Below are 13,337 nucleotides of genomic sequence, written 5' to 3'. Positions count from 1 at the left end.
TCGACGGGACAACCTTTTCTCTCCACTCTCTCCATGGTCAGCAGCACGCAATCCATGGCCGTCATTAGATCCTGGATCATTTTAGCCTGCTGCTGAACGTACTCCTCTAGATGACTAGGAGAACTGGCTGCTCCTGCTGACTCCATTTGTGGTCGGTGATTCTGTAACGGATTTTCTTAGAGAAGTGGAGGAGTCAGGCGCAGGACACAGGGATGAAGGTAAACAAAACGTGTTTACTAAAATGTATCAATCCATCTTCTCATAAAAATTACATAGTTAGGAGAAACACCTCCAACTACACAAAACAGACAAACAATCACCGACAAGACAAACAGGAAATGCAGAGGTTTAAATAATGAACATAATTAGGGAAACTCAAAACAGGTGTACACAATAAAGAAAAAACCAAACGAACAGTGAAACATCGATCGGTGGCAACTAGTAAGCCGGTGACGTCGACCGCCGAATGTCGCCCGAACAAGGAGAGGGGTCGACTTCGGCGGGAGTCGTGACATTAGCCGTGGTATATTGGCCATATACCACAAACCCCCGAGGTGCCTTATTGCTATTATAAACTGGTTACCAATGTAATTAGAGCAGTCAAAATAAATGTTTCGTCATACCCGTGGTATACGGTTAGATATACCACGGTTGTCAGTTTATAAATGCATTTTAATTCCTAAAAACAAGACCAATATGAATCTATTTATTTCTGTTCTGTTGGCTCTCTCTTTCACTCCATAGATAGTGATGTTCTGAGGCTTTGGTTATTGGTTATTGTCTGAGCTCACCGATGTCTTCCTGTCTAAGCATAATGCTGTCAGGAGTTTGCTTGGTTCTGCCACAAGGTTCCCAGATTGTTTTAAACACCAACTAGTGCTCTGTTGTTGGTAATAGAAGAAAACAAGTCAAATCAATGAACAGCCTTTTAACAGCCTTCATCCTCACGGTTTCTATTTGACAGTAATTAATGTTCAGGGGCGGCATATCCATATTTCAACAGTTAAAACCTTTTTTCTCTATTTTTGAAGCTCATTCTTTTCTATCTGTCACTTATTCCATTGAACGTCTGTCAAGCCTTAAATTGCCAGTCTTTTGTTCTGTTCTATACAGAGAATGGTGTAACACAGAGAACATCCTAACAATAGAATGAACTCTAGCAGCTTCGGACAAGAGAAGTTACACCTCTCAGAACTTCTGTCATTGTACTACAATACAAGGTGTACTAGAAGTGTGCTAGAATACAAGACTGATGTCTCCTTTGTTGTAAGTCCCACAAAGTAATTTTAGACTGCTTTGCTTGCGATAGACTAGCATCCCGGCCTGTCATGGGGATGTACTTGTACATCAAGCTGCCTCACGCTACAGAAAAAGGAGATATAGGCTCTATGGGTCGTTCTTGCTTCTAGTATCTGTTCTGTACTGTGAGCAGGGTTCTAAATTCAAGTTTTTCATTGGTAGCACTGGTCACGACTGACATCAGCTGTCATCCTTGACGACTACAATAAACTTAGGGTACTCTGCTTCAATTATTAGTATAATTGAGTGCAGCACAGTACATGCAGGTTTAGTCTGTAAATGGAAAACGAATGTACTTTGATCCTTTTTCTTCTCCTCTATTAGTTTCCATGTTTTCTCTGAGATTATAAAAAGGCTGTCTGCAGAGAGCATATCTACTAATATCAGTTTACAGTGTATTTCTGTTCGGCATTTCCCAGAGACTGACAGTAACTGTTGCGCAACACACCTATTGATTTCTCTCTCTCTCTCTCTCTCTCTCTCTCTCTCTCTCTCTCTCAGAGCTGCTGTCAGCCTGCCATGAGCTGCGTTGCCGCTACGGCTGTGTCATGACGAGAAACGGCACCTTCTGTTTCTGCGCTGACGGCTTTGAGGTCAGTGAGGATGGGACAAGCTGCAGAGGTAGGTATCGTTAACGCTATCTCTTTTCTCCTTCACCCTCTGCCAAACTTCTCGAATCACTAGCGCAGGCAGGAGGCCTGTTGGAAATGAGAACCATCTGTCTGCAGGGCAAGGAGTTCTTCTCTCAGACCCCTTAAGTAGCAGCCCAGTCCAGTCTGACAGCTGCTGTGACATAACAAAGGTCAGGTCAGATATGTAACCAATGTTTGGTTCATGATGGCAATGATAGACTTAAATATACAAAACATTATAATATACTTCTACTTTTCTAGTATATCTAAAGTTTACTATAAATATACTATCATAAACCTTCAATACACTTATTAAAAGTGTACTTTTTATTATTTGTTTTTCAGTCTTTAAGTATACTAAATGTTCACTATCATTAAACTTAAACACACATAAAAATGTAATCCTTTTATCAGCTTTTATTTCTTTCATCACATTCCCAGTGGGTCAGAAGTTTACATACACTCAATTAGTATTTGGTAGATTTGCATTTAAATTGTTTCATTTGGGTCAAACGTTTTGGGTAGCCTTCCACAAGCTTCCCACAAAACGTTGGGTGAATTTTGGCCCATTCCTCCTGACAGAGCTGGTGTAACTGAGTCAGGTTTGTAGGCCTCCTTGCTCACACACGCTTTTTCAGTTCTGCCCACAAATTTTCTATAGGATTGAGGTCAGGGCTTTGTGATGGCCACTCCAATACCTTGACTTTGTTGTCCTTAAGCCATTTTGCCACAACTTTGGAAGTATGCTTGGGGTCATTGTCCATTTGGAAGACCCATTTGCTACCAAGCTTTAACTTCCTGACTCATGTCTTGAGATGTTGCTTCAATATATCCACATAATTTTCCTTCTCATGATGCCATCTATTTTGTGAAGTGCACAAGTCCCTCCTGCAGCAAAGCACCCCCACAACATGATGCTGCCACCCCCATGCTTCATGGTTGGGATGGTGTTCTTCGGCTTGCAAGCCTCCCCCTTTTTCCTCCAAACATAACGATGGTCATTATGGCCAAAAAGTTATATTTTTGTTTCATCAGACCAGAGGACATTTATCCAAAAAGTATGATCTTTGTCCCCATGTGCAGTTGCAAACCATAGTCTGGCTTTTTTTATGGCGGTTTTGGAGCAGTGGCTTCTTCCTTGCTGAGCGACCTTTCAGGTTATGTCGATATAGGACTTGTTTTACTGCGGATACTGATACTTTTGTACCTGTTTCCTCCAGCATCTTCTCAAGGTCCTTTGCTGTGGTTCTGAGATTGATTTGCACTTTTCGCACCAAAGTACGTTCATCTCTAGGAGACAGAACGCGTCTCCTTCCTGAGCGGTATGACGGCTGCGTGGTCCCATGGTGTTTATACTTGCGTACTATTGTTTGTACAGATGAACGTGGTACCTTCAGGCGTTTGGAAATTGCTCCCAAGGATGAACCAGACTTGTGGAGGTCTACAATTTTTTTCTGAGGTCTTGGCTGATTTCTTTTGATTTTCCCATGTTGTCAAGCAAAGAGGCACTGAGTTTGAAGGTAGGCCTTGAAATACATCCACAGGTACACATCCAATTGACTCAAATTATGTCAATTAGCCTATCAGAAGCCTCTAAAGCCATGACATATTTTTCTAGAATTTTCCAAGATGTTTAAAGGCACAGTCGACTTAGTGTATGTAAAAGTCTGACCCACTGGAATTGTGATACAGTGAATTATAAGGGAAATTATCTGTCTGTAAAACAACTGTTGGAAAAATGACTTGTGTCATGCACAAAGTAGATGTCCTAACCGACTTGCCAAAAGTATAGTTTGTAATCAAGAAATTTGTGGAGTGGTTCAATCAATCAAATGTGTATATAAAGCCCTTTTTACATCAGCAGAGCTATGGAGATGTAGAAGCATGGTGGCTAGGAAAAACTCCCTAGAAGGGAGGAACCTAGGAAGAAACCTAGAGAGGAACCAGGCTCTGAGAGGTAGCCAGTCCTCTTCTGGCTGTGCCGGATGGAGATTAAGTACACTAAAAGTATACAGTGCCTTGCAAAAGTATTTATACCCCTTTGATTTCTTCAGATTTTATTGTGTTACATAGTGGAGTTAAAATTAATTTCATTGAATTGTTTTGGTCAACAATTTTCTCAAAATACTATAATGTCAAAGTGGAAGATGTATAAAATAAATTGTAAGATCAATACAAATTTGGTTAGGCAAGCCTCAATTAGTTCAGGAGTACAATTTGGTTAGATGCTCACTCTTTGTGAAATAATACGGGTTGGCATGATTTTAAATGACCAATCCTTCTTCTGTTCCCCATACATACAACATCTGTAAGTTCCCTCAGTCAAGTATTGAATTTCAAGTACAGATTCAACTACAAAGACCAGGGAGCCTTTCGAAAGCCTCATAAAGAATGGCATTGATTGGTAGATAGGTAACAATATCAAATCAGACATTGAATATCTCTTTAATGACGGTGAAGTTAATAATTACGCTGTGGATTATGTATACACTACCTTCTGAACTGAGCTGCAGGACAGGAATGGGATGTTACCAAAACATGCATCTTGTATGCAACAAGGCACTAAAGTAATACTGCAACAACAACAAAAAACACGGCGAAGGAGCACACTTTTTGGCCTAAATGCAAAGCCTTATGTTTGGGGCAAATCCAACACAACACATCACTGATTAACTGCCTCCAAGCATGGTGCTGGCTGCATAATGGTATGTGTATGCTTGACATATTGGTGAGTTTTTCAGGATAAAAAGAAACAGGATGGAGCTAAGCACAGGCAAAATCCTAGAGGAAAACCTGCATCAGTGTGCTTTACACCAGACACTAGTAGAGGAATTCAACTTTCAGCAGGACAATAACCTACAACACAAGGCCAAATCTACACTGGTTGCTTACCAAGAAGACCAAGTGGCCAAGTTACAGTTTTGACTTAAAATGTCTTGAAAAGCTACGGCAAGACTTGAAAATTGCTGTCTAGCAATGTTCCCCAACGTCTTGACAGAGCTTGAAGAATTATGAAAATAATTATAGGTTAATATTGTACAATCCAGGTGTTCAACGCCCTTAGAGGCTTACCCAAGAAAACCCAAAGGTGTTTCTAACATGTATTGACTAAGGAAGCTGAATACTTACACAATGACTATGTTTTAGTTATTATATTTCTATCAATCTTAAAAAAAAAAAAAATACTAATTGTCTTACACTTTGACATAAGAGTCTGTTGTGTAGAATTACAATTAAATCCATTTGAATCCCACTTTGTTGCAATAAAATGTGAAGAAATCCAAAGGGTATGAATACTTTTGCAAGGCACTGTAGTTTCAGTGCCAATAATGAGTTCTGAAGTACTTTCTGAATTTGAGTTCAGAAGAGTGCAGAGACAGTTGACAATGATGACAATTGTTTATTCTACATAAGGAAACATGCACAGCTGAGGAACGTGCTTCCTGATAGTATACTTTTTTGTATGTCAAGAAAATATACTGAAGTATACTTTCAAAAAAGTATATTTAACGTAAATGTCCACAACATATTGCATACGTTCAAAATGCATTTGCCAAAAATGTGCATATTACCCAGCATCCTTTTCAGCAGCTGATGTTTTGATCATGATATTGTTCCTCATATTTAGCTTATTCAAATGTTTTGATGTTCATTTTCAAACTCAATGATGTGGTACTTTTAATTGCACATTACATGTTACACATTTTATTGAAATGTTAATTTATCACCATAATATGAACAACTAAAGTGTGAAATCCAATTAGTGCACGGTTATTATAGATATTATTTGTAAGTTGCTGCCCCAGCTATAACTGTTTTATAAATAGCATGTTAACATTGGTTGAGAAGATTCTTTGGTCTGTGAAGGTAACCTTTACATGGCTAATTACAACATCAAATGTGGTTAATGAATGAGACTATTTCTGAAATGCCTATTTGTAAAGAAAGTAATTAAATTATAATTAAAATACCATTTTAGTATACTTCAAATTTAGGATAACTATACATAACATGTAATTAAGGTGTATTCAAAGTATATTTGTTTTGCTCTTTATCTAATATACTAAGAATATACTTAAGTACAAACATGTATTTAATATACTTAAATGCTAATAAAAACAAATAAAATGGACATTAAAACATTAAATATATTTTAATTGTTCCAATTTAGATCATTTTAAATATACTTAAGTATAGTTATCACAGACCTATGTAAATATATTAAAATATATTAATGAAGTATTATTTAAGTATATATAAATATATTTATGCTTCGCATGGGTGGCTACAGCTCATACAGTATGAAAACGAGGCTAGGAATATGCCTGTAGCATAAAGAGTAGAAAAGAGTGCCTGAAGTGACAGTTTTCACACTACAGGATCCAATGACTTTCCAACGTAAGTTCCTTGGTTGTGTGGTAACCATTTCTAAGGTGGTACAGTGAGGGCCACATTAAGTATACTTTATGTATTTGGGTCATGTTTGAGCACACCTAATTTGTTAGAAATGGCTCTCCCTTTCTGCCCAGATCATGATGAATGTGCTGTGTATGGAGCATGTAGCCAAACCTGCCTGAACACCTACGGCTCATATAGATGCAGCTGTACAGAGGGATACATCTTACAGAATGACAGAATGTCCTGCACAGCCAAACAAGGTGAGACTAAGAGAACTGTATTACAAACAACATCATCTGCATATATGCCATATATTCTTCATTTCTATTAATAAACATAGACGATACAATGTTGGTTCTTTGTTCAACCATTCTGGGTGTCCGTATATGATTAGGCCTATTTCATCTTAAACTTGTTTTTCAGCATTCGGTAGCTTCAGTAGAGGAACTATTAATTTGTTCCACCACTGACCACATCTATCTTCCCCCGAGTGGCGCAGCGGTCTAAGGCACTGCATCTCAGTGCTAGAGGGGTCACTATAGACACCCTGGTTTGAATCCAGGCTGTATCACAACCGCCTGTGATTGGGAGTCCCATAGTGCGGTGCAAAATTGGCCCAGCGTCTTCGGGGTTTGGCCGGTGTACTGTAGGCCGTCATTGTAAATAAGAATTTGTTCTTAACTGACTTGCCTAGTTAAATAAAAAATATATCTTCCACCAGGGAATGTGGTAGTAGACATAGTCAGGTTAGGATAATGACAGATTTAAGGACTCTGAGGTTTTAACTGGGAACCATCTCAACACTCTGGGAGAGTTTTGTGGTGAGACAATACCTGGCGTTGCCTTGATTTATGTTATGGTCCAATAACTGGCAAACAAAGCAGCACACCTAGCTGGGGAGAGTCACACTGTTGCCAGTTTTAATCAATGTGACTCGTTTCCTACCAGGAATAAACTGAATATGATTACCCATAAACTTAACTGAACCTAATGCTCACACACATTAATATTAATTTAGCAGAGAAAGATTGCAGTACAGGGATAACTATGGGTTTACCATTAGTTGTATAAGCTCATGAATATAAATTTAAGGAGCATATTTTCTCAGAGGCCATGAGATGGGGAGATGTAGAGGATGAAAAACATATTAAGGGGTTTAATGTTTAATTCAAGTTTAGAAAATATAAAGCATTGACTTGTTTTCTTCTTCTACACTGTAAAACATTTCCTGTAAAATGTACAATAACTTACTGGCAGCAAATAGCCAGTAAATTACTGTAACTTATTTTACAGTACAGCTACTGTAATCCATTGTATGGTAATCCACTTTATAGCACAAAAATATTACTATCATCTATTTTACAGTATATTACTGGAATTGCCCATGCAGCGACATATTACCCAGTGTTCTTTGCAAGTTTTCAATTTTATATTTACATTTATATATTTTGGTCATTTAGCTGGCGCTCTTGTCCTAAACAACTTACAGTCAGTGCATTCAACCAAGGTTGATAAAATAAAAATGTATAATTACATTTCAGCAGACACTTATCCAGTGAAACTTACAGTAGTGAGTGGACACTATTTCCATACTTGTCCCCAATGGGAATCAACCCACAACCCTGGCATTGCAAGTGCCAACCAACTGAGCCACACAGGACAATATCACAGTTGTAGCAAGTCAAATATTTGTGTAACCGTTACTGAAAATGTTGTAGTTAATGATACATTGGTCTTCAATTTTGACTGTGTAGTTTCGGGGGAAAAAGTGGTGTTTCATTGGTAGGGGTGGCCATGTTGTTGGGGATCAGAAATGTCCTTTACAAGTGAAACAGATTAACATTTCCAGGGTGAAAGCAGTGCAGAAAGTGTCATATGCTGAGTCAGTGAGGAAAGTAGAGGATGGTGGACAAAGGGTGAGGGAGCCTGAAAGGATCCCTGTGAGTAGTTGGCCAGTAGAAAGTGACCTGAACAGTTTGTGCTTTAGTAAGGTTGACTTCTTGGCATTTATTGCTATTGTCATTAAAGATGGAAAGGAAATCCCAGAAGTTTGAATTGGTAGTAACAGCAGCAGAGAAGATTTTGGATATCCGAGATTTTAGTGGAGAAAAACTACAGGGGGTTTTGAGAGAAGGGGTTCCAGCCTCTCAGGCCGATGGCCTGGTGTAGGATCTGTTGGGGCGTGGTGGGGATAGTGGTACAGTGCCTACAGAAAGTATTCACACCCCATGACTTTTTACAATCTGAATAAAACATTTATTACATTTACATTTTGTGTCACTGGCCTACACACAATTCCCCATAATGTCAAAGTGGAATTATGTTTTTAAAAATGCTTACAAATTAAAAAATGAAAAGCTGAAACATCTTGAATCAATAAGTATTCAACCCCTTTGTAATGCCAAGCCTAAATATATTCAGGAGTAAAAATTTGCTTAACAAGTCATATAACAAGTTGCATGGACTCACTCTGTGTGCAATAATAGTGTTTAAAACGTTTTATTTTATTTTTATTACTACCTCGTCTCTGCACCCTACATAAACAATTATCTGTAAAGGCAGTGGCAGTCAGTGCTGTTTAAAATAAGGGAGGACGCAAAAATGTTTTGTGAACATGGTCTCATTTCTATTACAGCATATTGGATGACTGTCATTCATATTCAATTCACCCAGCTCAATGTAACATTGATGGGTTTAGGCTACTACATAATACTCACATTTTCCATATACCCATCATGATGTTGCTATAACCTAGCCTATAAATGAAAGTTTACAACGTAGGTGCACACAGGTCTAGAGCCATTTGAGTAATCAAGGTGGCAGACATTGACACATTCAATACGGCCTCGCACACTAGCTGCCCAGAAAGACTCACAGTTGTAATCGCTGCCGAAGGTGATTCTAACATGTATTGGCTCAGAGGTGTAAATGAGATATTTCTGTATTTTCAATAAATTTGCTAAAACTTCTCCAAACATGAAGCTGGTTGAGAGAATGCCAAGAGTGTGCAAAGCTGTCATCAAGGAAAAGGGTGGCTATTTTGAAGAATATGAAATATAAAATATATTTAGATTTGTTTAAAAAAATGTTGGTTGCTACATGATTCCATATGTGTTATTTCATAGTTTGATGTCTTCATTATTATTTTTCAATGTAGAAAATAGTCAAAATAATAGGAAAAACCTTGAATAGGTGTGTCAAAACTTTTGACTGGTACTGTATATAGGTTAACATGGCGGTGCAAATTCGTTTTTTTCCCCTTTTCTTGTGTACAAATGTGCAATGCCCTTTCCAAACTGTGAAAGGCAACAAAACGCAACAAAGCGTTTAGTCTGCTGGAAAACCACGCAAAGAAGAAGACATTTCATGATATACAATGCATTCGGAAAGTATTCAGACCCTATCCCTTCTTCCACATTTTGTTACATTACAGCCTTATTGTAAAATGTATTAAATAATTTTCCTAGAGCTGGACGCCCGGCCAAACTGAGCAATCAGGGGAGAAGGGCCTTGGTCAGGGAGGTGACCAAGATCCCGATGGTGACTCTGACAGCTCCAGAGTTCCTCTGTGGAGATGGGAGAACCTTCCAGAAGGAACACCATCTCTGCAGTGCTCCACCACGGAAGCCACTCCTCAATAAAAGGAACATGATAGCCCACTTGGGCATGGTCTTGTTTCTATTACAGCATATTGGATGACTGTCATTCATATTCCATTCACCCAGCTCAATGTGACAGCGATAGGTTTAGGCTACTACGTGATACTCAAATTTTCCCTATACCCATCATGAAGTTGCAACAACTTAGCCTATGAATTAAAGTTTCCAACGTAGGTGCACAGAAAACATTTAGGTGACAGTGACATTCAATACCGCCTTGCACACTCTTGCCAGCATCTAGCTGATATTGGGTGTAATTATTAGTTCAACAGTTGCAAACGACAGTTTATTTTGGATAAATTCAGGTATGTTCATCACCGTTTTGCTCCACTTGCTTCCGTTTAAGAAACGTTTTTCAACAGAATCGTGGAATGAATACACCCATGATCCCAAGTAAACCGAGTTCACTCTCATAACAGCCACGTTGTATTCCTTCTCTCCCCTTCTCTTGTGGACTTCAATGCACAACAAATCAGCTGTATGTGACCAGGCGAAAAAAACCTATCCAAGCCAAACCTCTACAAACATCCTACATCGTTGTCACCATATTAGCTAAAGTAATGTCATAGCATAGCTAATAGAACTAACGCGTTAGTAAACCCGTTAAAATCATGCAGTAACGTTAGTGTACAGTCAGCAAGCAGTTACACCAGTGGCAATAAAATAGTAATACTAAAAGCTTACCTTGATTTGGAAGAGTTCCAGTGTTGTGTTGGAAAGTCATAGCCAGCTAGCTAACATAGCATCCCTCTGTTTGAGCAAGGTGTTTCAGTAGGCTAAACTGGCTAGCAGCATTTGCTAGCTAAGTAAGTGAAACTGAAAGTGAAAAAGAATGACAAAATCTCTCTCTCTAGCGTCTCCTTCGTTTTGGAATGAATGAATTTGTTCAAAACTGTTCACCTATTGTCTTTCTCTCTCTTTGAGTCAACTACTCGCCACATTTTATACACTGCAGTGCTAGCTAGCTGTAGTTTATGCTTTCAGTACTAGATGACTTCTCTGATCCTTCGATTGGGGGGACAACATGTCAGTTAATGCTGCAAGGCTGGAGGACGTCCTCTGGAAGTTGTCATAATTACTGTGTAAGTCTATGGAAGGGAGTGAGAACCATGAGCCTCCTAGGTTTTATATTGAAGTCAATGTACCCAGAGGACGGAAGCTTGTTGTCCTCCGATTACACCATGGCGCTACCCTACAGAGTGCTGTTGAGGCTACTGTAGACCTTCTTTGCAAAATAGTGTTTTATTCAATAATTTGGTGATGTGATTATATTTAGTGTAGTTTTATCTAAAAATTATAACATTTTTAATGTTTTACTTTTTTTTTTTTTTATTCATTTCAATGAGGAGGATTGTCCTACCCTTCCTCCCCCGAGGAGCTTCCACTGCTGGGCTCATTGAGTTCTACAGCAGGATTAATACATGCTCCTCAGGCTCAGCGGCTCCAGATACGTGCTCCCTTTCTGTGTGTGAGGGAAAATAGATCATGCTGCAGGCAGCATAGAGAAGAAAAATACAGAACTGAAAATTGATCGCATGGTGCAAGAATGAATGCAATTAATTGATTATTGAGTGTTATAATTGACACAGCTTTGTAGAACGAAAACATACACAGCCTCTGCTCCACAAACTCGATCTCGAGAAGGAATCATTTGAGGGGCTGCAGTTTGCGAACGATATTGTGCATATATATCACTCTCACAGCAGTCAAGCAATGCACTCCGCCAAGACTTGTTCACAATCTAGTCCGGTTGCGGCCACAACTAGACCTCCTCTCAAATGTATCTAGAAATAATCATATTGTATGCTTAGCAATCAACAAATGTACATTTTTAAAGGTCATGAACAGTCAAAATCCTGTTTTTCATAAAATTGGATGGTATTTGGATGAAACCAGATCAAAGTATGATGACCAAAGTATGAAAAATGTATTTTGCTTATACATTGATAACGTTTGATCATAGTTACTGGGCCCCTCCCCATATCAAACACTTGGATTCAGGAGGTGTGATTATTAAGTGGATAGGGTGACATCACCTTAACATGAATTTTAATACACCAATGGTCATATGATATTCTCTTACCTAATTGAAATAAGTACCACCTTTTAACCAACATTGTAGGAGGCGTGTTTACAGAGGAGCGTGGTTTATATAGCTAGATAGCTACTCTACTGGTGCCAAAATGTGACTGTAGGGTGTCAGGAAATATAATTACAAGTGGCAATGATACTTATATGTTTTCTCTTTCATCTGTGTCTGGTGTTAGCTAGTTACTGGCTAGCTAGGTCTTCAGCCAGCATGGAACAAAAGGAGAAGGGTTGTTCAAAACACAGATGCAGTTGTCAAGTCATTACGTCCATCAGTGCTGCGGTGAACCACATTATGAGAGACATGCCAAACGGGAGATGTACAAAACTTTTTTGATGTCATTGATTCAATTTCAATGTTGTTTTGTGTATCCCTAGATTTGCTTGAGATTATTTTACTGCAACACTGCTTACTGTGTCCAAGTTCCTTGACGTAGGCATTTCTAAGAGCTGCAGTCAAGGTGAACTCATGAATATTAGCTCCCCGCCCACTCAGCCCGTCTTTTCAAACCTCCTGGTAGTTAGCCATGAGAGATAAAGTACTTATTCTCACAATTTTTGCCTTTCTATCCAAAACAAATACTGTATTATGGGTGCTATTTTAGTCACTAAAATGGCATTTTTACATGAAAATCAGAATGACTGTTCAGGACCTTTGACAAAGGCTTCTAAAGTGACAGTGATAACAGGGCAAAACAGATCAAAACGACATGGCTAGCCACTCAACCGTTAAAGGTTTGAGATTTGCTGCCACTCTGATCTTACAGCACTCTCACTAACACGTGCAACAAATACAGCCTCTTACAAGACCTGCCTCAAAATGTTAATGACTGAGAAACAACAATACCATGCACCCACTATTGTTCAAAAGGTATTTGGCACTCCAAAAAATATGGTATGGTACTGTATTCTTAATTACAGTACATGACTGACGGCAATTGGTCAGAAGCTACTATAGCATTTCAGGAAAAGGTTGGTAGAATTCCTAAAATGCAGTATATTTACTCTGCATTCTACAGCGTTTTACTGTTGAAATTCCAGAAGGTCTTACCGTCTGCTGTAAAACAAATGTCCTTTTTTTCAGGGGTTGGCTGATGGTTGTACTTAAGTACTTAATACCATCTTTTTTTGTTTTATTTTGTACATTTATTTAACAAGCCAGGTTGATATGGTCCATATGTAATTTTAGATAGGAGATTGTTGCTTCCATCAATGTAATTGTCTGCATCATTTCCAATCCCCCATATATTTGGGGGGTAAA

The 13,337-nt window shown here is 38.7% G+C and overlaps 1 pseudogene; it reads left to right on the top strand.

Moving 5' to 3' along the window:
- Window positions 1–13,337, top strand: part of LOC106582301 (low-density lipoprotein receptor-related protein 1B-like) — a 407,952-nt pseudogene that overhangs the window by 79,107 nt on the left and 315,508 nt on the right.

Source organism: Salmo salar, chromosome ssa21 (genome assembly GCF_905237065.1).
Source record: "Salmo salar chromosome ssa21, Ssal_v3.1, whole genome shotgun sequence".
Lineage (NCBI taxonomy): Eukaryota > Metazoa > Chordata > Actinopteri > Salmoniformes > Salmonidae > Salmo > Salmo salar.
Note: the sequence above shows the minus strand (reverse complement) of the source record. Positions and strands in the feature narration are given on the sequence as shown.